Source organism: Plectropomus leopardus, chromosome 21 (genome assembly GCF_008729295.1).
Source record: "Plectropomus leopardus isolate mb chromosome 21, YSFRI_Pleo_2.0, whole genome shotgun sequence".
NCBI classification, from domain to species: domain Eukaryota; kingdom Metazoa; phylum Chordata; class Actinopteri; order Perciformes; family Serranidae; genus Plectropomus; species Plectropomus leopardus.
This window is the reverse complement of record NC_056483.1, coordinates 17,584,518-17,612,395: the sequence shown is the minus strand read 5'-3', so window position 1 is coordinate 17,612,395 and position 27,878 is coordinate 17,584,518. Positions and strand designations below refer to the sequence as shown.

Sequence of the window (27,878 nt, the reverse complement as noted above, 5' to 3'; positions counted from 1 at the left end):
TTAGACATTAACAGGATGAAAATATCTTTTTATACTAACAGTCGCCCTTTGTCATTATCATCTGAAGTTGTTAGTGGAGTAATAAAAACACCATTAAAATGTTGAGGAAATAAATATTCTTTTGATAGCCCTAAAAAAGTCACCCTAAAAGAAACAAGATAGATGTTGAAATGAGCCAGAGTTTGTCTGAGTTAAATACTTTTTCTTAGTATTTTGTATTTAGTTTATGTAAAACACTTAGTAGTCAATAACAACTACATACATTATCAAAGTACAAGTACCTCAGCAATGGATGTCAATACAGAATGGAGTATCTGGTTATTTACTTTAGTCTCTGACAAAAGTTTAGTAGGATGTAACACTGCAAAGAATCTGGAACTCCAAACTTTAAAGTACTTTTAACATTACCTCCAAACTGTACTCGGCTGTATTATGTCTTCGGTACGTTACACTCATTTACTGTAAACTTGTCTTGTCACAATAAACTGCAGTTCATTGTTTAACGCTTCATGTTCTTCTGAACATAAAATCTGCTCAAATCAGTTTTTCACTTGCAAAGCAATAGTTATGCAAAATTCCCTTTCATCCCAGAGGTGAAAACGTCTGTTCATCCCGAACACATTTTCTATCGTCACCAGGACGACGGGACGAACCCTCTTTAGCCATTGACAGGTACTTTTCACTGTTGTCATAGAATGTTGAACTAAAAGGTATAAGTGGTATTTGCAGAAGTTTGCGCTGTATTGGTGAAGGCCTGCAGTACGGAGATTTTGTTATTTATTTAAAATGGTGCATTGTATATATAATGCACTATATAGTAAATCGGGAGTGGTTTTGGACAATGTCTCAATGTTTTTTGACTGCAAAGAAACACTGACTTAAATGCACTTCGCTACAGTAAGCAATACAGGGGATGTATTGGAAGGAAAGCCTGACAGAACAAAGATTCACCATTGTAGCCATGAATGCAGTGAAGCCTACTTTTCACAAACAACTAGACTTGTTATAGACAGCTCAGACCTGTTAAAGGACTCCTACTGTGCTGAGCTGTAAGTGTGTGCTTTAAGGGAGTGATTAGGTTCAAGCCTACACACCAAATACCAGCTTTCTACATTTTATAAGTCCCATCTGTTCCATGAGATCAATTGAATCAGCAAATATCTGGTACTTTACATCAATGACCAGAAGAATGGACTGAAATCTCGAATCAAGACATCAAACCTTTTATCGAGTATGACACCGTGCAGAGACTGCGGAGAGTGTTTAACTTCCCCTAGATGGCTCTTTGTGTCTGTTACTCCGGAAGCTGTCATCAGATCAGTATTTGCTCTGCAGTTTAAACTGCTCTCCCATATCTTCAAAGCTGTCTTATCTCAAATCCCTCATTCTTTTAATGTAACAGGATGCCAGCTGGATATCTGCCATGGGGTCATATTGTTGGGCTCGATTGTGAGAGCACTGCAGTGTTAGCACAACTAGATGCAATAATATTCTACTTCTTAAGGGCAATATGGCTATAGTGGAGAGCTTTGTGGTGTAAGATAGTTAATCATCAGGAGTAAACAATGATAACTTACTGCTGATGACTGGACAAAAAGATGATGATGAGAATATTGAAAAAAATACATTATAACAGCATCAGAATTACAGCTTAGATCTTTATTTTATATTTGAAAACTAACTTTTAATCATACAGGACAATCTACCGAGTTGTCCAGCTGTACTTTGGGTAGACCTGAGTCTGTACATCGTTATCACCTGGCTGCCTCCATACTGTGTGCACATGCCTGCTGCACACGTTTACAAAACACTATGTTCACATAAGATGTTTTTTTTTCTGTGTAATGAAAGGTACTGTGCAGGTGTGATTGTCACTGTAATTATCAGAGGCCCTGTTTCACTGGTCATTATAACTCTTGGCACTTTCCTTTGAGAAATTCCCCAAGGCCATTCACAGTTTTTTTCCCCATTATTCTGTCCAAGATCAGCCCTTCAAGACCTGAGGGACTGAGCTCATTCAGAGCTGTAACACTGTAAAATGCATTGCCCTATATAATTATTGTCCTCATTATTATCACTTATCAGGCCATCTTAAGAATTAGTGAATTTAAATGGAATACTAATCCTAACTAATTTCTGAATTTGTATGGAACTTAAATGATACCTATTATGCTATTTTCTTATTTTGTTTCATGTATGTAATTTTTCAGTGTTGGGTGTTCATTAAATGTGGGCAGATTTTAAAGTAATGAGATAAACGTTTGTTAAAGTAATCCCACAGAGATCTCAGGCTTCAGACTGTTGTAAATACTCTGTTTTCAACATTTTTTTTTCACTTTCAAGACAAGCTGACACCAGTTTGTGGGAGATTTCTTTATATTGTCATCTTCTCCAGGCACGCCACCACAATGTTCACATATCCTACACCTCTACATGTATGTACATGCTAATGCCAGGGTAACAAAAAACATGTCCGGTTGTGTTTGGAAGCTTTTATTGGTGATTCTTCGATGTAGAAAGTGCCACAACTTTGTTACAGTCATTCCACTGACTCCAGTGACAGTGCAGAGCGACAGAGGTATGGAAGAGCTGGAAACACTGACCAATCAGAGCAGACCGGCTTTTCTTTTGCCCTAAAATGGAGCGTCTCAAACAGAGGGGAAATACAGGCATTCCAGCACAGACAGCATAAGCAATATAAATTGTTTCTGAATGTTAAAGCAAATTCATTTTAGTAGAAACTTTACATACAAGTAAGAATCTGAATATAAGCATATGAAGTGGTCTTTAGTAGCATTTTTCATTGTGTTTTTCCTTCATTTTTTGAATGGCTGTGTATAAATAGACCATGTAACATGACCTGCTAATTTGCCTGTGGTATCTACACTTTTTTTCTGGGAGATTTTGTGATAAAGGGTTTTGATTTCAGTGAGTGATTTCCTCATTGCTCAGGATGCCTTTTGACATACTGTGAAGTACTGACCATGAGATTGTTGCATCACGTGAAAAATCGTTACAGTTTTTCTTTTAAGGTTCACTATCTGGCCAAAGGGGGCACTTAGTCTTTGGACTAATATGAAAACTCGTAGTCTCTCTTTTAAACACACAGCACAGCGTAAAGAATCCCTGTGAACAGGCACACTGTACAAGAATACAAGGAAATTGTGTTACAGATAAATTTGTTTAGGGCGATGTGAGATGTACATCTGCATTGTTGGCACTTTTTGTTTAGTCTAAAGATGATGATTAATGAAAAATTCTTTCAAGACATTTGACATAGGAATTTTGTTGGGATTTTGTCCCACTGGAAGCAATATATCAATTTGATATCTGAAGTTTGATCGGTGACAAGCTTTGACTGCAAAGATGGACGTCATGCAGTCAGAAACCTTCACATTCTCTAAAGCATTAGATAGTTACATCGATAAGCTGGTGGAAATGATGGATGTCGGGCTTATATTTGATTTTTAGAATGAACTTAATTGGCTTTGTGTGGTCATATTTGGCTTGTCAGTGGAATTTTAATGCACATTACAATTACTGATATAATAATTCAAGTCCAAATCCCAGCAACTTCAAGGTCTTGTGGTTTAATACAGACTATATATATATATATAAAGTTTAATGTAGTTTTTACAGTTAAAATTACAACACTTACGTCCGATGAACTATCCATTTTCACACTACACCCATTGGTTTTTGGACTGCTGTTTTGAAATCTTAAGATCAGCATTTTGGCCATATCCATATTAGTTTTTGAAGCCAGATGTGACCATATTTGGATGAAAGGGTGGAAATGTGGAGGAGCGAGGGCTGGATCTGATTCCAGACAGTAGGAACCTGTCACTCAAGTGGCCCTGACCTTAAATATGGTTAACTTTTGGCCTTAATAAAATGTTAATAGGTGAGTTAATTAAAAAAAACACATTCCCTGTATAGTCATTGTTAATGTTGACATCAGCTATAGAGACCAAAAACGTTTTTTTCTTTTCACCAGACTGCAAACATGTTTATTTTTGCATTCAGTTGGGCATTTTAACATGGTGGTCTATGGGGACTGTCTCTGTTTTTGAGGCAGCTTCAAGTGGCCATTTGAGGAACTGCAGTTTTCAGCACCACAGTATCAGTTTCATTTCTCAGCACATCGCTGTCTCCACCCTCAACAGTAGAGTTTACAGTTTGAAAGACTTGCAGGGGAGTTATATTCTAATGTACTCTAAAATTGTGGAGAAAGTAGGGTAAAAAACATTGACAACATTACCTCCATTGGGTTTAGTGCCAATCACATTTCCCTTCCTCTACAAACCAGGTCCAACATGATAGGCACAAGGATAGCCAACATGCTTCACTGTGCACACATGCCTGTCAAGCTGCCACGAAAAAATAAAAAAATAAAATAAAATAAAAATCAATGGCTGGACCTCGGTAGAATGTGCCAGTGTTTTAACATCCCCTGTTGGTTTGTCAGCCTCTCTCAACACGCAGGTTCCCAACATCCTTCGCCTCTTCCCTGTGTCAATACGATTCCCTTCCACTTGTCCTGCTCGCCAACTTCTCTCAGCATTGGCTTAGAAATTATGATTGCTTATTGTACTGTGACTTTCCCAGCCACTGCCTCTCAGTCACCTACACACAGTTTACTTCCTCTATTGTAGCCTCAGGTCCCTTGCCTCCCTCGCTCTCTCCATCTACACCCCCCCAATTCTCTGCCTCCTCTTGCTCTTCCTCTCCATCCTCCACTCACTTCAGTGCCTTTGTGATCGGAGTGACAGGCTTTACAATATGTCGCTGCGGATCTACCTCACCTTTAATATTTCAATAAAATGCCAATGCAGGGTGGTGTAGGACCCTGGGGAATGACTGGAAGAAGCCTGTTATGCCTTTCTCTGCCTCTCTGGGTTTTATTCTCTCTTATCTACCCTTTTCAGACAAGACAAAAGGCTAAACAAACAGCCACAACCAGTAATTATCATAGACAATATAGAGGAGAGATGGATCCGTGTTTAGTCATAGCTGAGGACAAAAAGTCAGTGGAGCCTGCCATCTGAGTTGTTGGTTAAAAAGCTAATAAAGAGAGGTAATGACAAAAAATAAAACATACGTATTTGTTCAAAATTAAACATCTCTGAGGTGCTTTGTGGGGCTTTTGATAGGAGAGTCTGAAGTGTTGAGAATTGTGTAAAGAGGCCTATAATTAGAGGTGATGAATTTGAAGTGAAAGGCACAGTGATTACAGATATTACCAAGCACCTATCTGCAGAGTCATGAATGAAGTATAAATATCTACAGCAAATACAAAAAAAAGACATTTGTAAAATGGATGAAAGGCTAATAAGCATGAAAAGGTGGATTACAAAGTTACATTTTTACTTATTTCACAGTTTTAGCTGCACAGCGCTATGGATATTATTGTCTGGCAGTCACCACTAATATTGTAGCTGAAATATCTGAACAAGTATTGGATCTATTGCCATGAAATTTCATGCATACATCCGTGGTCCCAAAAGGATAAATCATATTGACTTTAGATATCCTCTGACTTTTCTAGGGCTGCCTCCTGAAAAGTCAAGGATTCAAATCATCAGTTGGGGACCCCTCAGTCGACTTAGATTCTTCAAATTCAAGTTCTGCTCTCTGCTACAGGCGGCTGCAAACACAGAAACAAGGTAAGTCTGAATTAGCAGGAGGCTGCTGATCCGAGTAAGAGAGCCTTTGCCCATTCAGGCCCCAAGATAACGTTATCTTCTACATTTTGCTTATAAGTAGTGAATTTACAGCTCACAGCAACTTAAAACCATGCAGTCTGGTTTTTGTTTGATATCTATTGGCAGAAAATGTTTCATATTTTCAATTTTTCATTAGCATAGTTGGCTCACAGGGCTCACTTGACTTGTTTACCATATTTTGTGGAATTCACTGTAGTAACCCTGAAGTCCTTCCAAATCCCTTTCAAACTCAAACCCAGTATGTAAAAAAAGGAACGAATAGTCAGATATTTGTATTTGACAGCCAAATCCAATTTGACTGACATAATTCTCAGCCATAGACTTTAGTGGCACCGTAAGCCTGACACAAAATTCTATTCAGATATTCATGGCTCCCAGATAATAAATCCAATTAACTTGAGTGATCCCCTAGTCTTACTATTAGTGCCCCTGGCAGCTTGACATTTTAGGTGCAAGGTGACATGTCTGGAAAACAGTGGGATAGATTGCCACTTGCAAATATTCATGTTTCCTACATGATGAATCCTAATGGCTGTCCTTTACTCCAGTGCCACCATGCGTTTGATATTTTGGGGGGTTTTTTTATTTAAAAAAAAGATCTCAACAATTATTAGATTGATTGTCATGAAATTTGGTATAATCATGTTCCCCTTGGGATAAATTGTAACGACTTCTGGCTTTTTCAAAATTTCAAAATTTAATGTCAAAGTTTAGTTTGTCCAAGACTGTGGTTGATGACAGCATATCTGCAATACTTAGGAACATTTCATAAGCCTCAGCTATACTTTGTTTTAGTGCCAGTTAGCTAGCATGTTTGACTTGTCACTATGAAAATGATAGCATTTAGCTCAAAACAGTGCTGCATATAGCCTCCCCAAGCCGTAATGTTACTTTGGACTGTTAGTCTTGTTTAACCAGGAATTCCCTTTGATACTGTCCACAAAAGCATAACTGTGTTACACTAAACAAACATATCATACATAATCAAAATGCCCCCAAGTGCAAAGTCATAATTTGTTATAAATGCCCTCAAAAGGCAGCAGTTTCAGTAACAGAGCAACCTATTAGCCCTGTTTTCACTTCTACTGCCAACAAATAAAAGCATACCGCACTTCACATATCCTTGAATTGATGCCAATTATACAGCAAAATGAATATTTATCAAGGTCTTATCTGAAGCATCTCTGAGCTAAATGTGGTTAAATCTCCTTGAGTAAACTCATGATAACAGATATCTAAAATAGATGACTGCATGCCGTGACTAAAGAGCATATTTACTTTTTATATCATTATCTTCCATCAGCATGTCTTGTTATTGGGTTACTGTAAAAATCTCTATTTATTTGCCTGACATAGATCTTATTTTTTAAATCAGAGATGTCAGCTTAGTGTTAGAAATGTTATTTCTTATAGTGGGTGTTCCTGCAATAAAGAGAAATGATGCTCTACAGTTTTCACGCCCCTGAACTGGAGGATTTGTCTCCAGCAAAATAACCACAATGAAAAAGATCTCCTGTACAAGGATTCGGGATCAGTCCACAGATATCATTACAACACAATATCCCAACAGAGATCTAGAAAATGTATTTGTGCATGTGTGCGTATGAGAGAGACAGAGAGACAATGCTTCAGTCTCCAATATTAGAACATGGCCTGGGGATAATGGTTAGCACTGGGGCCTTTGAATTCTTAATCCAGAAGACAAGAGGCATGGATTAATCACGGAGGATCTGGAAAATCTATCTTACCGACAGGTCAAGTATGTTTGATAGGCATTAGCAGGGGGCACAGTGTTAATACCCAAGGTTAAAGAAGCTACCGATGTGATCACTTGAGCAGACGATGAGACATTTTTAAAATGCATCTAATGGGCTTTCATGGTTGTGGAGTAAACAAGGGCATTTTTAAATGTTTGTTAGGCATTTTGTGCTGGAATGAAACAGTAAAGTTAGGAAAAAGATGGTGCAGGCAAATTCTTGCTGCCTGTGGGTAAATTGCATGCACTTAAGCCCTATTGAAAATGCTGTAAACTAAAGCATTTAAATGAATAATCTTTGGAAATCAAAACTGATCGGATTGGAGTAATTGCAAACATATTAATGATCATGAATAAACATTCCTGCCGTGGGCTTTAAATTAAACACATTTTCAGTGACACATTTCTTTTTTTGAAGGGGAGACTTTTCTGCTTATGAACTCTTAAAATCATGAAAATGCGGAAGTCTTTCATGTATTTAGTGGAATAAACATGTTTTCTGTGTTTAGGCTTTACAAAGTATGAAAGTCCTCATTCAGATTACAATGTCACACTGGTCAAGGACACCAAAATGACCTTTGGTATTGGCAAGTTGATCTTAAAACTAGTAGTTTAAAAGTGGCAAATCAAATGGCAAAACATGGTGGTTTATTGTGAAGTAATCACAGGATACAACATTTTTGAGATAGTGGTTGCATGGCACGCCAAATAACGCCGATCATTGTTGACCCCTTGTTGAAATGGCATGAGTTTGTTTGGCTGCACTGTAAACGGATGCACCCTGATGTTGCTTCTTTCTTGTGATTCTGACAAAGTAGCTGTTCAACAAGTGTTTGCTGCTTCTGGAATTCTGGGGTCTATTACATTCAGCTGCACTTTTCATTAGTCTGAACAGGTGTCACCAAATCAATCAGGAATTAAATCTGAAGGATTAAAATGGTAGCATTTTGATTTCATATGCTAATCTATTTGTTAATCTTGAGTTCATGTACAGCAAAAGATAGCCGCTCCTTCTGATATTACATTGTGAGGAACCCAAGTGTGGGATTGTTCACAGTGACTGGATATATTAAGATTTGTGGACAATACGAGAATTAAAACAGTAATTTAGTTGTAATCTTTCTGTTGTGGTGAAGCAAACATGGCTAATTTGTTTGGATTCTGTTCAGCTCTTCAGCTTTATTTGGTTGTAAAAGTCAACTTGCTTTACACTTTACACAAGTACACAATTTTGGGTGAAGCTTCCTTTATAATCAGTCCAACCTACATGCTGCTGAGACTTTGCTACTATATATACAGTGAGTCTAGAGTCTGATAACTCTGAAGGAGAAAGGCGATACCTTGGTTGCCTTTGCTTCAGTTCATTCAGACGTGAGCTTGATCAATGCTTTGGCTCTGTATGGACTGGGACTGGTGTTCCAAGGCGTCACTGCACTCATTTGTGTAGACTACCCTCCAATTCCCCTAACCCCCACCAGTCCAATCACACTTCTGAGACTTTTAATAGGAGAGTAGCAGTAGTTAAAAGACTCACCGAAATTCTAGATAATGATGTGCTAACTTTTGGTTTATCCTTTAGCTTTTTCTGTATCCTTTTTCCTGTTTTCTTCCACACTCGCTCCCAGCAATACTTTCTGCCCCACTCTGTGTGACCTCACTGACAAGATAAGCAGCAGTTAGATCACCAGCCACAGTCAGTCAATTGTTCAGTGATCAAGCATCGAGATGACATCATTATGCGCTGAAATATTAGCCGAGCCTGCCTCTATCTGCCCGGTCCCACATTCCTGTCACTTCTCCCTGGCCCCTTTTTGCATATTCATTGACGATGTGATCTCCTTGACGTGTACCCAGGGGAATCAGGGGGATAACCTGAAGTGTTCATATGTGCCAGTGTTTATCTGGGCCGCGGCATGGGGGTGGATGTTAGGGTGCAGAGCGGGCGAGCCAGGGCTCAACTAGGTGTGTGCATACATGATTTATGTGGCTTATACACAGAAGGGGGAGATAGAGACGACCTTCCGCACAGCCGAAGCCAAAGCTTTTTCTCTACATGTTGGCATACACTTGATCAAAGTAGGAATGATGATACCGTACAAAAAAAAAGTCACATTATAACAGATGGGAGATGGATTGCTTTAAAGATTCAATCAGATTTTCTATTTTATAGCTCTACTCTTGGGTTTTATGTCTGGACCTGAAAGTGGTTTTGCTTTAAGAAAAGGTTTGCAACTTTTTTATGTCTAGAAAATGCCCATTTTGTTGCTGTTTGTTGCTGATTGACACAACAGCTTTTTAGTTCATGGAAGCTCAGTTCACGAAAGGTTTTACTTCTTTAAACCTTTGCTGCAAACAATGTGAGGCATTTTACATTTAGGGAACATCAATTCAGTGTAAGAATCAAAGCTATAAGAAACATAACACACTGCAGATTCTTCATAGTTAAACTTTGTCATCAAGAAAGGCAGATGTTGAAGAGAAAGCTACGATTAGAATAAAAAAGAACTTATAGTTTAAATATATAATAATATCATAATCTCCTTAAGTGTTTTATGAGGTTTGGTAGAGGATGGCATGAAGGAGCAGAACAGTGATTACATGTCAGTTGCATTAGGACAGCCCCTAACCAAATCTATTAAACTACGTGTGAGCTTGTAATGGGGCTGCTAATGCCTGCAGCGCTTGCATTTGGTTTTACCAAATGAACCAGTTGCTCACTTTGCCCTTCGCTTCACTTTGACTACTCAATCCGAAATCAATTGTGCGCTTGACCGTGAAGACTTTTTAACCCTTGTCAAAACACAGGTACGTGTAGGAAATGTTGCATTGTTGTGGCTGAAACCTTTTACATGTGAGTTCACAGTGTCATGATTGCAAATAGAACCTTGCATTGATTTGTGTTTTCAATCTGACACAGAGGCCACTACAAAGCATGTCGAGCTTGTCACCTGACAAGCTTTAGATTACTTTGCTGCATCTTAGTAGGCGTATAACCTAGTCCCGAATGTGTTTTCTCTTGCCCTGTTTGTATGTGTGTGTGTGAGAGAGAGACTACTGGATTTTGCCGTCTCTTTTCACTGCATTCAATTCAGACGTTTATTCACTCTGCTGTTGTCACATTACGCTCCTTCAATTTCCCTGAATCTTAACAAATACAGGAAACCATGAGATGATTTCACTTGAATGTGGATGACAGTTTGTTAGTGCAGATTAAAGCCCTCCTCCTTGTGACTCTACATTTTAGGAGAAAGACACCATTTACCTGTCCTTATTAACACAGAAGCAATCATCTGCCACTTATAAAACACATTGGATACGCTGCATCATATGCAGTTGTTTATGTGACAGCTCTGTCACAGCTGTCAAATATAGGTCATGTAAAACCCCAACAAAATGAGAACTCAGGCAGCGTGTTTCCTCAGACGAGATTGCTCTGCGGAGGTAGTAGGTGACATGTTTATTCTTAATTTATGGGTGAAATGTGTGTCTGTGTGTGTTCATTTACCTATCCTGCTGAGAAACTGTCGGTGTAAGTAGTGTTATATAGTACAGGGACAGTGTGAGACCTTACTTTTCCAAAGGCTTAGTTTCAGAGGAGGACTTATGTTTGACAGTGCTGCTTTGAGCCATTTTGGTGCCAGACACCCTCTTTTCATCTTTTTTTCTATATAATTGAGGCGTGTTTTAATTTTTATCAAACACAGAGTTGTCTGTCAATGATTGTGTTTGCATGCACAATAGTGTCCCTGTTTAAAGTCGTATCCTGGTTATAAGCATATGATATAGAAGAAAAGAAACTTTTTCTTATCTTTACATTAACCTAATACAACAAACATTTTGTTATTGAGGAGCCCTTGCTGCTACTACCTTTATGTAAGATGGAAATTCCTGACAAAAGAGTTAAATACAATGCAAACTCATGTTCCTGAGACCTTTTCACTTTTCTAAATGGCTCCTCATCTATATTTATACACTGCTTTTGTGCTGGCAGCACATGTCCATGTCCAAAAGGTCTGCACAAACACGGCACTATCAATCAACAGCGCAATGTATACTCATACAACGCTTCAAATATATTACAAAAAGTTATGCACATACAACACTTTGTATGATGTCTTACAAAGAAGACCCCTGCTGGTTAGATTGGGTTTAGGAAATAGATAATGCTTTTACATCGTCGCATTATGTGCTTAGTGTAACACGACAACATAATGTTATGTACGTATGTAACTTAAAATAACTCAACATAGACTTATGATTTCACATATGACACAAACACAGTCTCCTGTGTAAAAATCCTGTGCTTATTTGACCTAAACACCTCCTTACACTACATCACAATGACGAGGGTTATATATCAGTTATATTAAACAGTAAATGAAAACAGCCTGAATCTAGTGAGACTGACTTGGCATGTCCGTGATACACATTAACAGTCACTCTCAGGCCCAAAGGCTTTTCTATAATTTTGGTCTAATGGATCAGTGGTGTGAACCTAGAGCCCGTCAAGTCAACCAAGATGTCACAGCTTTGATGTCCGCAACAATCTGCCTGTAGACTTTTTACTGTAAGTCACTTTGTTTGGGAGAGTCACTTTGGAATCATGACAATGTTCAAATACAAAATATGTCACTCAACAGTGCACAGATGCATAAACAAAGCAATCCACATTCCTAAATGTTTCTAAACAAGGACAAGCGTTTTTTATTTTTAGCAGATTCAATGAGAAAACAACAGCAGGAACGTCTTGAGATTCACAGAGAGTCTGTGATGCAGACAGCTCTAACAAGGAGTTTCTTACAGTGGCGTCTTTCTCACATCCATCTCTTCTTACTTTCCACCTGACAGCATGAGCAACAGTAATTACTAGAGAGGGAGCCCCATTTATGGGATTGTACCAACAGTTTAGGATCTGTGCACAAAACCAGAACAACTGCATTCCACTAGTTTAGGTAGCATATCGGAAAATAGTTTTGTACTGAGGCTCTAAATGGTTATCTTGATTCATAAATATAATTTCCAAGCCAAAAAACAAAACAAAAAATCTGACAAATGAATCCAAGAATTCTCTCTTCCAAACCTTTTTTCTTGTCAGTGTGAAAAACCCTCTGAGACAGCATGTAGACCAAGACGTGGCAGTAAAACCCTCCAATGAAGCTAATTAAGTTCTACTTTGGATACTCTTTAAGGGACAATTCTGTTCATTTTTAGTAATAAAATCTATCTTCCTTCTGCCCCTTCAGGGAGAACTCTGATCATAGGCCAAAAGTTTGACTCAGTCCCAGAGCCAGAATTGCCGTCTCCAGCAGGATCAGATCACAATAGCGGCTTTGGGTGCCTCAGACACTAATTTGACATGTTCCCTGTCGGAGGCAGAAGATTTAAACCTGGCAATTTTAAAGCAAAATGAGTACTTTTTTTGGACTGTCCCTAAATGAAATCTGAAGTGTGAAGACGTTTTAGTTTTGCAGGCATTTCAATTCATTACGACCCACAATATGGCACGTGGAAGTAAATGTTGAAGGCAGAGCAAGTTGAGAATGCCGTGCCAGTGTCAAATTATCAAAATTAACCTTGTCGAGGTTGAGGAGGGGCATGGCACTGAAAGACTAGTCAAATAGAGAATGATTAAAGCTTTTGTGAGGCATAAATGTTTTTAATGAAGAAATATAATCACATACAGTAATTATATTGGTCACAAATATGGATTTATCTGCGCTCGAATTATCTGCTCTGAGCTATCCAGGCTTTCCATCCAACCCGACCCAGCTGGATGCCCCAGTTCATGCCATGGCTCAAACTTTTTGCCTGTTATCACAGCACTTGCCAAGGGGATACACTCAGAAATGTTTACTATTGACCACCCTGGAGCTGTTCAGGAAAATCAGAAACTCTGATTCATCATATTGACCAGTCATCGACTGATATCCAGTTTTTAGTCAAAGGTCAACATCAGCAAACAAGCTAACATTTTTCCTCCAATGCTGCACCATCACACACACCAGCATGCTTGCATTTAAAGGCTATTGGGTACCAAATATGAAAAGGATATATCTGCTCCATCACCCCACTAAGCCCACTCTTTCTGTGCCTACTACACCGCTGGGTCCAACGGATGTCCATCCCCTAACAGCTGAGTGGACAGGGAGCAGAAGCATAAAGAACACTGAGAGGCCGTGCATGTCTGCGAGCGAGGGGAGGATTATCCATACAGACCTGCTTTCTTCAGGCCATATTAAATCACCTAGTGTTCTGTAGCCAGTGGTTGAAGCCGCTCACTGGGCCACGGGCATCTCATAATGGCATGAGCTCTCTGGCTGAAACCTCCAGCCTTGACAGTGCTTTAATAGGCTGACACTTAGACTGAGGCAGAGGAACTCCAGCACTCTCTTTGGGAGAGACACCTCGCTCCCTCTGACGAGGGTATGCTCTACGTAGTTATGAAAAGGGCTGCAGAAACATCCTGGCCGAGGTGAAATCATAAGATTTTAAATGAGACGTCAAGATTCATGCAGCTGACAGCTGAGTGTGAAATGATCCAGAGCTCTGCGGTATGACAGTAATAGACGGGTAATAGAATAGTTACACACAATAATTGTAGAGTTCAGAATAACAATTGTGTGAGATTGTAAATGATCAAGCTGTGTGACAAATCTTAAAAGAGTTTACTTCAGTGAAACAGTGCCTCCCCCATTTTACGGTGGTGTTCATACACAGTGATCATAGCCTCAAGCCAAACTAATCCCATGGTGGGGGATAAATAAAACAGTAAATCTACATTCAAGTCGCCTGAAAGTATCAGAAAGCTCTTTATTACTTGAGTCAAGGCAATAAGAATGCAGAGGAACTATTAAAGTCGCTGCAACGAACATGAAGAGAAATGGAACAAATCAAGCCGAGGCTTTCCTAATTGCATGCAGAGAGGCTGCAAGGACTGTAAATCCTGTGAGGGAATTACCTGGCTGTATGCATCTCATGAACAGGACATATTTAATATCCTCTCCTCAAGAGAGTATTTGAATGATCGGAGGTTTATCAACAACTGCTCTTATTCATCAGACTTTTACAGCCCATTTCCATGCTGGATTGTCATTAGTGAGGCGCTTGCTTAAGGCCATCCCTCAGTTTGCTGGAGTGAATCTTCTGTACATCACTAAAAAATGCAGGTTCCAATGCGTCAAAATTTAAAATATGCTGATAAGCAGTCTGATATAGTGGGTCTCCAGGCAGGTAAGGTCCTGAGACTTCCTGTACCACCATTTAGAGTGACCAAATGGTCTGCAGAGCTGTAACTGGAGCACGGACATTGTTTCCAGCTTGCCTTTCCTCACCTCCATGTCTAAAAAGCTACCTCTCTCTCTCAAATTGATTCACTTCCCCCTGGCTGCTGCCTCTTTATCCCCCTCCAGATGAACTACTATGCAGGAGTGACCAGTGGAGCTCGGAAATAAATGCCCCCTGTTTAAAGATTATCATCCTATCAGCCGTCCGTGCACTGACTGAGCTCCTCACCATGTAAAAGAATGCCACTGCCTGTCCCCGATTAGAGCCCTATCGCACTGCGTTTCCATTGCAGGGTAATAAAATGTAATATACCTAGCTGTCACTCACAGGTTATATCCTGCTAAGAGAATATGGAGCTGGCAGTTTTAAGGCAGGAAGATAAGCAAGCTGTAATATTGCAGGTGTGGCCCCTTCAGTGGCAGGTGTTGGAAAAAGTGTTGCAAACCTGCCCTTTGTCAAGGATGTTTCCAGCATTGTGCATGATCTAACCGCACTGTACAAGTTTTGAGGGATGACAAAAAAGACGTCAAAGTCACCCACAGCGCCATGGTGGACAGTTAACCCTTGTTCCCATTCTTATACTTTAAAGAGCCTGCTCTCAAAATTACTCTGGTTTATTAAATGTCAAATCAGATTGGGACTGGGTGGGGCTATGTTGGGAATCAGATGCTGTCACCAAATAGGCTGTTTTCATTTGCCAGTCATACATATACTTACAAATATTTACGCACTATTACTTATTTAGAACCCATGTAATGATGAGCCTAGAGATTGTGATCATGTAACCTATGCCCTGCAGGCTGTTGTGAGGAAAGGAGGATGTCAGGTGACATAGTATAAAGAGCAACAAACTCCGGGGAGGAAAGACATTTAGCATGTATAGATGGGTAAAAAAAAAAAAAAAAAAACAGGACTTTGACCCAGAAGATAGCTGTTCATGTCCTGTATGAAACTAAAAGTCAAAGCTGAGATATTTACATAGGTAACGTCACGTCACACTTTCACATTACATTAACTACATAATGTAATGACACCTAACCATGTTTCTTTTACAAACCGAAAGGGGTGGTAATACATAAGATATCATACGGACCGTTATGTAAGGATACAATGCCCCAAACTCTAGGAGCAAATACCGATAAGTGTGTTTACATGCATTTAAGTAAACAGACTAAAGTTTACTTTTCCTGCAATGTTAACAGGGAACCTGGTTTCTGAAATCAGGGTGGTAGATTAGAGAAACCTACTTGGAAAAGCTAGATTTCTATCACAAAACACTGATTTCTAGGTATGTATATTTGATGACTTTTTTACTTCGATGCACGTGCAGGACAAAGACCTCAGACAGCAGAGTGTCTGGATGAAAGGAGAAATGACTACAAGGTTGTCATATTTAAAATGGTTTCATCCACGGTCAGACTGAAACTCAAAGTAACAGAAAGTAACCTTCAAAAGAAGTTGAAATAAATCAGTCTCACCAGGCTGAACCTTTGGCCATTTATTCAAGTAAAACACTTTCATACCATGTAAAAAAGCAGCGCTCTGTCCTTTTGTCCATCTGTCCTTCAGTCTCAACACTCTCATAGTGTCAGTTTTTGCCACAGCAGGCAGCTATTTTTGATGAAAAAGCTTTAAAAACCCACTGTTCACTAACCGGTCAGCACTAAGCTAACTGGTGAAGATAGTGGGGCATTAAAGAATGAGATATTTCCTTCAGGAGTTGGTAGAGAGCAAAAACAGAGCTAAAAGAGAATGAACATTAGACTATCATTCATCAGGTAGCCAGAAACACGGCTCCTTTGCCATATCAACTTAAAGGGTGATGATATGTCAGTGCTTTGTTCACACCTTTTCCAATACGGATCATTGGACAAAAATGGGGTACTGCAGTTTTAACGTAAGTCTTGCTTCCAAAATAAAGCTGGGGGTTGGGGAGAAATTTGACTACCACTGCATGTATACATAAATTTACAGTTAGTGGGTTACAGTGCATGTAAACACTTGTCTGATTATGTGCATCAGCTGGAACTCTCTGTCGAGCCATCCACGTAGTCCTGAAAAGAGATAACATTACGCATCTCTTAAAGAGAAGCTCTACAAGTGACACTTTGACCAAGGCCAAAAAAAAAGAGGAGAAAGATCAACCTTGGTCAAAATACTGTCTATAAAGCATAAAGTCTTAAAGGGAACTCTGATTTAAGTGTGCAGGGACTCAATTTTATTTAAGTGACCTTATATATATATATATATATATATATATATATATATTTTTTTTTTTTTTTTTTTCTCCACCATACTTTTGCACACACCATGTCAACAATGCTCTGCAGTTATTTTACACAAGATGACTGACCTTTAGGTAGTCTAATCAAGTGCTCTTTATTCATAGTGGCCTGTAGATATGCCAATTATAAAACAGCAGAACCTTTACCTCAATATACCTTATGTATCCACAGTGCTACTCTTTTTCTCTAAAAGTATAACTTCTATGTGTAGTTATTTCAGTCACATGACCTGATTAACTCGAGATATTTAAAACAAAATACTTTTGACTGTGTTTCTTGGGTTAAAGACTGCATACTGTAACAAGCATTCTTATTCAGGTAGAAAACAAATTAAGCAGGAAGTTTTTTGTCCCATCTTTTTTATCACCAGTCAGAGGAGGAACATCTTCTGTCAGATGTTAAAGTAATCTATTTTTTAACCACCAGATACTCACCCCTATGGGCTTAAAAAGGTGGCTGTAAAAAGTAGACCGTTCATTTTTCCTAGAGAACAGCAGGTGTGGTCAGCTTGAATTCATGTCCCCTGGATCACTGTTACAGCTACTTTCAAAGCTCACAGGTGGTGACTATCTGAAACTAAAAAAAACCACTGTAAGGCACAAGAAGGACAAAAAAAAACATTGGAGGAAGAGTGTTGTGAAAGCCAAAAAACCTAGGAAACAGCACATATTACAATAATGAAGACATCACATCTTTTAAAGTGAGACATACATGTCTTCTTACTTGGTTTTAGTTCAAGTTAGCTTCCCTGACAGTAAACAATGGCTTTCAACCAATTAAATAGCATGCCAACTCAGCCAAGCTAGTTGTGGATAACTGTAATTAGCCATGATTTGGCTGATAAAGTAAGTGAAATGATTTATACACCCCACCATGCATTTAATACAAAGTGTATTTTACCTCCCCTGTTTACACAAATCATGCAGGAACATCTGGTCCAAATAATTATCCAAATAAGCTATAGACTGTCAAAAGAGATGACCAATTAGCTCTGATACACCACCTAATCACAATATATGATTTTAGTTTTTGACATTAAACCAACAAATCATCCCTGCAGAGGATGTGCTGACTGTGAGGGTTGACATAAATAATGAAATACAGAAAAATGCTCCCTAACAATTTCATTACTAATATAGCAGAGGCAACAAGTCGCACCCAAGTCCTTTAGATATTGTCAAAGTTACTCACATTCACCTGCAACTTTATGCTGATTCCAACAGTCATGTATGGCAAACGCATGCAAACTCTTAAGTAATAATGGTTCAATATAAGCAATTATCCATAAGTTCAACTCTAATAGAACTGTAGCCTTTGAAATGTTACCTGCGTTATATTTAAATATCTCAGACCATAAAGGATGAATAGTGAAAAAGCTGAACACCAATGTGTCTCCAAAGTCTTGTAACATTTGTTTCATCAGTGAATCTAAATCCATCAGTAAAACAGACGAATTAAAATACATCTGGATGTGGCTCAGCGCTGTAAATGAAAGCTACCAGACATGAAGCTCCCTGTGCTTTTCAAATGCAAAGATAAAAACAGATTTGCTTGCTTGCCATGCGGGTCATTGCCACAGACAGACCCTTTGTTAAAGACACACTTCCCACGGGTAGCACACTATGCACGGCCCACAGAAATCTCCCTGAATGCAGAGGAGAGTGGAACAAAGAAGTTTAAGCTGGCATTTTCGTTCAGTAATAAGGCTCTTTTCTGGGCAGACAGCAAAAAATGAAGTGCTTTGGGGAATTAGATATTACATTTGTGGGTGATCATGTGCTCACCATTCTTGTGCACAGTTACAGCCATGATGGTATTGGGTTTTTTGGGACCATTTTAAACATCTTTAAAAGTTAAGTATAGGTGGTTAAGTATAGGTGGTTGGTATCATCATTTTTAATATATTAATACGATACAATATATAAGGAGAAATGACTGAGAAATGAGAGGGACATAAAAAAAAAGATGGATATTCAACACAATTATTTTGCAATCATGCTACATTATATTGCAGGTTGAAATAAATAGAATCAGTTATTAAAGCTACACACACAACAAATTTAACGTAAGTGTAAACCTCTCTTAAAGTGCCCACAGGGCGAATAAAGGCTCTGGATTGTTTGCATTTCTTTACACCAATGACAGTCGGCCAGGATGTACACTGTGCCCTTGCAAAATAATGTCAGGGGTAACTTGTTTTAGTGGAACATTTGCACGTGGGAAGGCGCGGCGGCGACATATCCGTGAACTCAGCTTGGATTTCATTAACTGACATCTTTGGCATGTTTTGTCAAAAGAAAGTGACAGTCCTACAGCACAGTACAGTACAGAACTTAAGTGTTACATTTTCATTTGTAATTTCTTGAGCTTTAATTTTAGTGACACGTGTTGGTCACATGCACGTTTTTTATCATAACTGCCACACATAATGTAAACAAGACTAATAAGATCTAGATCCAAGGATGAAATGAATATTTTTTTCAGTCACTATGAAGAAATCTGAACTACCCCAATATAGTGAATAATGTTGTTAAAATCCATTTAAAATTTCAGGTGTTGCTCACACCCATTAACACATTTTATAACACTTCAGTATATTGCCTCCAAAGCTATTTGGCTTCACCTGTTTCTGCACAGTGACCCTCAGTCACACACAAGGATCTCTTTACAGCTCACTTCACATTTCATCCGAGAGCCGGGAACATAAACCAGACCGCTACACTTGCTCTGTTTGCTGCGAAAGCTGAGGCAAAGGGACAGGAAATCATTGCCATCAAAACAACTCTGGCAAAGGTCAGTCAAATCAGGGAAATGAAATTAGTCACCTTGAAGAGAAGCAGAGACCCTGTAACAGATGTGGAGGATAGGACAGGAGGCGGTGGCATGCGGTAAACTCCACATGATGGAATGTATTTATTTGTGTCTGAGTGTGTGTTGCGTGTGTGTTTCCTTGCTAATTAAGGTGTGTAATTGGGCCATTCCCACTCCTTAATTAACATGACAATAAAATGGGATTAAAATGATTAAATACAGCTGATAGCCTACATTTGGAAGTAGATAAAAAGACAAGCCAACCGATCTAAGTTGCACATCAATATTCAGCACTGCAGGAATTTCCACCCCTTTTTTTTTCTTTAGCAAATGCTCTGACGCAGCTTTCTCTTGCAAAGTGTTATACATTTTTTTCACACCAGCTCCAAAGAGAAGGTGATGCAAAATAAGGAGTTTAGCATGGGGGATGTCTTTTAATAGAAGTTGCATTTAATTTACGAACAACAGCGTGCAATCTCATCTTCCACAAAGGTCCTGTTCATGCTATCACAGGGAAATGTGAGGAAAGGTTGAAAAGGTCGCGACTGTCAAATTTGTTCCTATTGCAGAAGATGCAGAGGAGCTGCTGGGTCTTTTCAGCGGGGGGATTCATTAGACAAGCAATTCATTTGGTTGTTAGCAGCGTCTCATTATGTCAGATACACAGAGGCTGTGGCGGTATTCATAGAGTCATCAAGCATGCTTGCTCTTGTCATACACCACAGGAGGTATGAAATAGCTCAAAACATCGTGGCACACTGGAGACTTTGATCATGCTCACAATAGCCATTACATTTAACTTTTCCTGTTAGAGAGAGCCTGTTTCATTTTGTTTTCAGTGACTCTGAACAATATGATGTGAGTTATACTGCAGCGATAAAAGCATTGTAGCCTTGAACAGTTGGTAGCTTTGATTGTCTCAGATGTGACATCCAGCTGACTTAGTACTTTAAAGTTTCCTCATGTTATTGATGGAGGAGCTACACCTTGAGGTACCACATGTTGCTACACCGGACTCAGATTCTCAAAGGCACCTAAAATATATTTTTAAATCTAAGCTGTTTTTCTATAACATTAAATACTCAGTACTGAATGCAAAATAGTCTAAGTTTTGAAATACATCTTTAGTTCTTATTTCTAAAGAGTTTAACCCTTTGAAGCCTGAGCAGATTGGTGTGATTTCTTTCAAAAATATGGGGAGAAGGTATTGAGGAATGGAAAGAATAAATTACCCAAAATCAACAAGAAATTTGAAAAAAAAAAAAAAAAAGATAAAGAAAACAAAAGGGGTAAAGAAGGGAGAAAATGGTTTTATAAAAATAAATGAATAACAAGGAAATGACCTGGAAAAATTGCTTTAAAAACTATAATAATTTTGTAACATAATTTTATACATGTAATTATGATTATTATAAATACAGTTTTTCCCCTAGCTTTTTAAAAATAATTTTCTAAATCTACTTATTTCTTGCAATTTGTGAAACATTTCTTACCACGTTACTCCTTGCCTTTTTCCCATGTTTTCAAAAGACATTGGACCAATTTGCTCAGGGCCCAAAGGTTTAAATACCTGTGAAATGGTGTCTGAAAGCAGCACAAGAGAGGTGATGTTGCTTTGGGTTTTAAAGGGTTAACACTCCAAAATGTCAGTTAATAGGTTTAAAATAATGCACTTAGTGAGTATGATGTTTATTATTTATGAGTGAGTCAAACAATCTGTCGCATCAACAAGAGGAATATGTGATTACAGTATTTCCCAGTTCAATGTGCAGGATTGAGTTTGATCTAATGACTTCTCATGGGAGACAAGTTTTACATTTGGATTTCAGCAAGCCTGCTGTAATAGCAAGAATACCTGAGCTTTTCGTATTTAAAAAGAAACGATTCCCAAAAGCTTCAATTGCTTAATCATCACTATGTATTTATGGTGTTTGCATGGTGTTTTTATGAATGCTGGTGCTGACAGCTGCATATGACCCAGAGTATGAAATTAAATTTGAGTGCTCTGAACCAATTTTACATAACAATTTGCACTTTTAAAGCTGCCAAGTGTGGCATTTTGTGTCTCTTAGAAACCACATTCCAGTGAGTACTGTCAAAGCAGGATGTTGCTGCTTGTCCAGCATCACTCTGTCTGATCTGAAGAGCCAGAGGACGGATCAGATAAAAGCCAATGTGCATTTGACCTGACAACCTAATCTCGAGTGAGATCCATCAGTTAAAATAATAGGACTGCAAGTGAAGACATAATATAAAGCAGTAATTGTTTTGTGCCTTAATAAGGCTGTGTATTAGAACTTGAAACTCAGGTATCAACCAAAATAACCCAGTACCAAGAAATATCAAGTGTGTCCAGTCAAACAATACCTGCATTGACCCTTTTTGTGCCGATAGTGTGCTCTCGGACTGTCCTGGCTTCCCACAGGGTCAGCAAACTTTCTGTTGCAGCTTATTTTGGAGCCACTCTCCTCCTGGTGAACGTTCAGTCAATGTCTGTCTTGTTAGCTAGAGCTTACACAGGAGCAGTGGTGAACATTCATCACTGAGTTGTTGAATGATCCTAACAAACTTGTGGCTCGACTCTGAAACTAAATCTGTAAAGTACCATTGGCTAGCATTTGCTGTGTGATGATACTAACAGTTAGCCTTGTCAGTGTAGGTATGCTGACATGTGGACTTTTGCCAACTATTCTCGGCACAAAGCTCACACTTCTGCAGCAGCAGCTATAGCCCATACAGTCTTGTGGTGTGGTTAAGTCAAGAGTGGGGAGCTGGCAGTTCAGTGTGGCGAGATGCCACCAAAATCTTCAAAAGTGTGACCATACGACACAGCACTCTATTGACCTTATTCAGTTGGTATTGGTATGACTTCAGGGACGCTGGTATTGGTAGTGTCCTAACATATTTTTTATATATTATATTATATCATATTTTCAAGTTAAAACTAGTGGCCTTATTGAAATGCCGAAGTTAAACACAGCACTTAACCAGCTTTCGTTTAACTGACACTTATTGGCTTAAATTGGTACTATAAACTACTATAAATTATGTATTAATTAATGTTTTTGGCTGTTTGGGGGCAGTGCAGCAAGCTGCAAACATTATGAATTCACAAAATTACTGCATCGTGCAAATGCATTAACAAACTATTGTCTACTTACACATCCAGCGGACATGAAGCAAGATTAGCAGTCATTTGGAGTTGTGTTTCTGGACACCTGACAGTCTACTATTCACTGTCCTTTTAGCTCAATTTTGGCTCTTTAGCTGCTAAATGTTCCACTGTTTTCACCATTTTTTCGCAAACTTTGTGGGTTTGCCATTTGGCGCTGGGCAGGTAGTGAACAGTCAGTTATCAGAATGATTTAAAAACTGCAGTCTGATGATAATTAACACCTGGTTATCATGAGGAAAAGATCATGTCTGGCATAAAATACCTGGTTTTTGTGGCACAATCCCCACAGGATATGCACTGATGTCACTAATGAACAACCTTTGTTTTTGTTTTTGTTGGTTTTGAACAATGGTCTGCAGCTTGGCAGTCACACCATCAACCATTTCTTCCACCTCTTCATGACAAAGTCGGCTCTTATAAAGCACATGGCGCAGCATTACAACAAACATGCCCATTTAATAGCTGATTATAGCATTCTAAACATGCTAACTGATATAGCGGGGACCTTCTAACCCACGTATATCTATAACATTAATAACCACTACTAAAGCCTGTTTAATGTGATAATATTTGAACCAGGTGCAGAATGTGGAGGGAACATTTACACACAGCACATTTGGTTTTAATTTATCCATCAAACAGCTATTGTGATACCACTGTGATACTTCAAATAAAAGTGAAATATAGTGAGAACTGTGTCCACAGAATGTCAAACATTAACAGAAATAACCTTCAAAGCTTTCAAAATATCACATCTCCAGTCTGGCAGAAAATTCAGACCCATCCTGTTTACACCTGCGGGTACAATATTCATACCCATATACAATAAGAGTCAGCATGAGTTCATATTGATTCATTGCAAAAACAAAGGTTCACTGAGAGTGTGCTGAAGTCCTGTTGTCTGTAATTTACAACCATGTTATGTTGAGGTAATGCTGGAAAACAAGGGATGCTCCAGGAGGGACACATTCTCCATGCTGGTAAAAAAAAATGCTTGGTCCAACTGAATGTTTTCATATTATGCTAGAAAGAATAGAGAGAAAAAGAGGGGCTGAAGCGCAGACGATTATTTACAGCTTATTAGCCAGCTGCAGCGGGGCATTACTTAGCTCCATGCTGTGCGGCCTGCCATCTTGACTGCATCCAGGGACCGCATGGCGGAATCCTGTCATCTACAGCACATTGTATGTCTTTGCACTTTCTTGCAAGCAATATTGCAAACTCTTTAGCAGCTCTCCGGGGAAGGAGAATGACCAACTTTAACTAAATGTCCTGTGCAGTGGCCCAGAGTAACCATTTAGGAATGCAGTGTAATGTTCCCTCCGGCACATGCTGCCTCGCCAATTAGAGGTCAGAATGGCGGCACTTGTGCAGAGCATCGCTTTAGATAGACGATGTCATTGTTTGGGGTTGAACACAAAGCAAAATGAAGAGTCATGGCTCTCTGGATCCCCAAGTGCAACTTTTTAGGAACCTCAGAGTAAAGGCAGCGGCTTTTCCAACAGTTCACTTTTAGAGGCAGCTACATCACACCCAGAGTGTTGTTACTTAGCAGGTACACACCAGTAGAAGTTTGAGGAAGGAAATCAGGCACTTCCCCCAGTGAGCAATTCCTGTTCACATGCCACTAAAATAAGAAATATATTTAAAATGTGGCTTTAAACCAAACAGACGTCTGCTGTGAGGTTTCTTTTTATGTGAAAACGTGTGTTTTGGAGTGGACAGTCGCACTTTGTTTACTCTGCCTGAGGACACTGGCTATATTTGCCTGGGGCCCACATAGTCACTATGACAGGTTTGAATAAGGACATCAAAAGCACCCAAGGCAAGACAGTACATTTTACTTTGGGTCAACTTTGTGTAACAGTAAGCTAACATGTGGGGTAAACAACACCCGAGCACATATACACCGCAGAGAAAAAAGGGGAGGTTGGGGTCTACATGGTCACTACTTGTTACTGATAATACCATCATTTAATTCAGTTGAGTAATGAACTCCAGTTAGTTTTTCTAAAGGGTCATAGCACAGTGTAAATGTTTTTATAGTCCTTTATTATTTAACAGGGAAAAGGGTCCAGGTGGGTAAGTTAACATTTCAAAGCACACTAGGTTAACTGCTTGACCTAAGGTTTAAATCACTTTTTAAAAATGTAACCACTTAACAGTACTTTCCTCCATCAACACATATTGTTTTTTGCAAGACTTCAAGATTTCTCGCAGAAATTTTACTTTCTATATCATTGTAGCAATCTGAACAAATGCAGTGTGATGCACTGTATGAACGCACGAAAAGAGCAGTGAATGTGTTCTCTGTGAACGCTGAAATGAGCATTTTCATTTGCAACTACTAAACATGAATGGTATTTACTCTCATTACAATTAACAACAATCAGGCACTGCATTTTACGGCACCCAGCATGCCAAAGATGGTTTCCCCATTGTTATGTGTTATCCCCATCTAAATCTGAAGCAAAGCTTTTACTCTACATTCACACAGAGGGGGACTACACATTTTAACAGGAGGAAAACTCTATTTGACAAGGAAACAAACTACGATATATTTGCAAGTGTAAATGGCAACTCAGTTAATGGAGCTACTTGTACTGCTAAAGCCAGTGCATGTGAATATTTCAGAAGTTTTATGAGAAAAACACTACAGATTCCATTGGGAAAAAAAAATCTTACCCTCTGCCCCAATTTTAAATGGAAAAAAATCACAGTAAGTAGTTCATTTTTTGGAACCATGGACTTACTTTAAAATACAAATTGTGGACTATGAACGCAAATGTGTGTGAACTGAACATTGAGCCAGCTCTGTGTGAACATGCATTATATTGTAGTGTGACGGCCACTGTACTTACTGTGTGACGAAGTATCAGTGGAACGAGACGTAACATTGGTAGAGTTGTAAGCATTACTTTCTTCCATGATCTTTATCGTTGTTGTGCCTATATCTTACCAAACCCATTAAACTCTGTGCTAAGCAAAAGTAGCAAGTCAAGTTGCAAATGAAAATGTTTATGCATCACCCTTTTCTGTATAGCAGTGAATGGGAAGTGAAATCAGAATGAATGAGATCGGTGAAGCTGGATTAACAAATTAGTTTCAAAATATTTTGGCTGCATATGGACGGTGGATATGACTTTTTTTCCAATAAGGTTAGAGGACAGGGTGTTTTAAATAACACATGTATAGTGCAGGAGTGATTTGATCATGCTGAGACATTCATGTCCTTGGACTTGAATTATTCAAGTAGAATTTCAATAGCATCTGTCACTCTAAGCTAAAGAGACGATTCTATAGCCGAAGAAAATCCCTGACTGGCCTTTTCCTTCAGGTTCTATATAGCAACTCCATATATTTATCATATCTCAATCATGTGACTGAACATGGCACAAAATCCTTTATCTGTCCACTTAGGGTCTTTAATTTCACAATTCTATTTCAACTGGAGGAGGTTGTGAACAGATCAATGCGTGCAATAAGACACACAGAGCCTAGCAATTAGCAGTTTTGCTAATGTGCTTGAATGGATTTTCTGATTTGGCTGGAGGAAAGCAATACTGTACAGCTAAATCTCTCGCCACCTGTCTTCACTCAGCGTCTTGCTGACAGGAGAGTCAGAGAAGCATCTTTGCCTGTCTACAGTAGCCTACTTTAAAGAAATATTTGATTATTCCTGCAGAGATACAGCAGGATTGTATATTTAAACTCGCGTTTTACATTTTTTTCAGAGCTCAGTTGTTTTTTATATACTGAAGAAACAATTTTGGCAATGAATGCTTGACAAATGTTTACCACCCAGACATTAGTTAGTATTTCAGCAATCCTGGTTTCTGTCTTAGAGTCAGTGGGATCTTTGAATAGGGTTTTGTTTGGATGTCTGAAATAACGTCTGTGGTTAACACAAGCTGAAAAGAGGTTCACATTTTGTTCAACAGGATAAAGTACTTTAGTAAATACCCCATTCGGCATCACATCGAGCTGCACCAAACACGGCTTTACAGCCTCATTGTGGTGACGACGCGAAGTCATGCGACCGTGGTGTAGTTTGTTTATGGCCTAACGTTGTCTTTTTATGTCTGGTGTTTGCATTTAGGCTTCAAAAATCCTGAAAGTGGTGTTCTTTGGTGAATATTGGTGAATAATCTTTCTGGGAAAAAAAATGTTTATCATGTTTATTAAGTATCATGAACTCTTGTTTGCCACAGAGTTTATTTTCTGCATTAACCCAAAATCCAATGAAAAAAAACCCACAGGACTTTTGACAAGTGAACCAGAGTGAAGCTAACTTCTGTGTCAGCCTACAAAAAAAACATCATCTTTGCGGTGCTCTATTGTCCATCAGTCTTTGCTATGTAAACATTAAATTGTGCAAGTGTCTTCAGTTGCACAAGCTTTTGCTCACTGGTTGCTTCATGTGAATAAATCAGGTAGCTTAAAAATATCAAACATTATTCAGTATTTAAAGAAAAATTTCATTTTTTCCAAAGCATAAAAAAGCCAGAGGAAACACAAAAATCACTGGTGGGTTAGGGAGTTTGTTTTGACTCATTATATCCTGCAGGCAGAGAAGTGGCATAGAGTGCCAATAGAATTCATTTGAGTTAATAGACAGAAGCAGGATCTCATTGGTGTGCAACCAAATTATGATATACAGCTAATTTATTAGTTTAAGTTGATTTGTAATTAAACCTCTACAGCTTTAGAGGGGAAATGGTAAACAATAGAAAACATGTATCTACGTTTACCACATTACAGTTTAGCGACCTGTTGGAATTGTACAGTCAGTCATTGGCGTCAACATGGCTTTTTCAGGCATGTGCTGACACCAATTTTTT

At 38.8% G+C, this 27,878-nt stretch overlaps 1 protein-coding gene across 1 annotated transcript in view; it reads left to right on the top strand.

Annotated features, from left to right (window-relative positions):
- The first annotated feature begins 5,604 nt into the window (after window positions 1-5,604).
- ntng1a (netrin g1a) overlaps window positions 5,605-27,878 on the top strand; it is a 172,311-nt gene continuing 150,037 nt past the window's right edge. Inside the window, exon 1 of the mRNA XM_042510273.1 lies at window positions 5,605-5,666. The gene's annotated coding sequence lies outside the window, so the exon portion shown is untranslated. The remainder of the gene's footprint in view (window positions 5,667-27,878) is intronic.